Source organism: Nothoprocta perdicaria, unplaced genomic scaffold (assembly GCF_003342845.1).
Source record: "Nothoprocta perdicaria isolate Ctin4 unplaced genomic scaffold, notPer1 scaffold_73, whole genome shotgun sequence".
Lineage (NCBI taxonomy): Eukaryota > Metazoa > Chordata > Aves > Tinamiformes > Tinamidae > Nothoprocta > Nothoprocta perdicaria.
The window spans coordinates 2,322,109-2,322,585 of NW_020456010.1; positions in this window are offsets into that span (position 1 = coordinate 2,322,109).

Here is a 477-nt window from a genome sequence, read left to right on the forward strand (position 1 = left end):
GCTCCTCGCTGCTGCCCTTCGGTGCTCCTGCTGCCTTCAAGGAAACTGTGATTTCCTCATCATAATCAGAGGCACTTTGGCTCCCAGGCTCCTGCGCTTATCTCGCTGCCTCGCGCTCTGCATCCGGACATTTCCCACACGGAACTTGGCTTCCTCAGCCCCGCWGGGAAGGCTCCGCAGCCGGGGCTGGCGTGGCGGAGCCCTCACGGGCCGCATGTCGGGAGCGAGGTTCGCTGCCAGTGGTGAAGGGCGCGCGGGGTGCACGGATCCCCCCCGCCAGCCCCGCTGCTGGGAGCGGGCTAGGGAAATGGGGCATCCAGAGCAAAAGCTGTATGGAGCTTCGGGAACAGCGGGAATTCCCAGGAAATGCGGGGGCTTGGCGATCCCCGTGTCACAGTCGCGGCGGGATAGGGCTGGATGGCCTCTCCTGCATCACTTTGCGGTGAAGTCCCGGCCGGGCTCTGCCCGCTCCCGCCG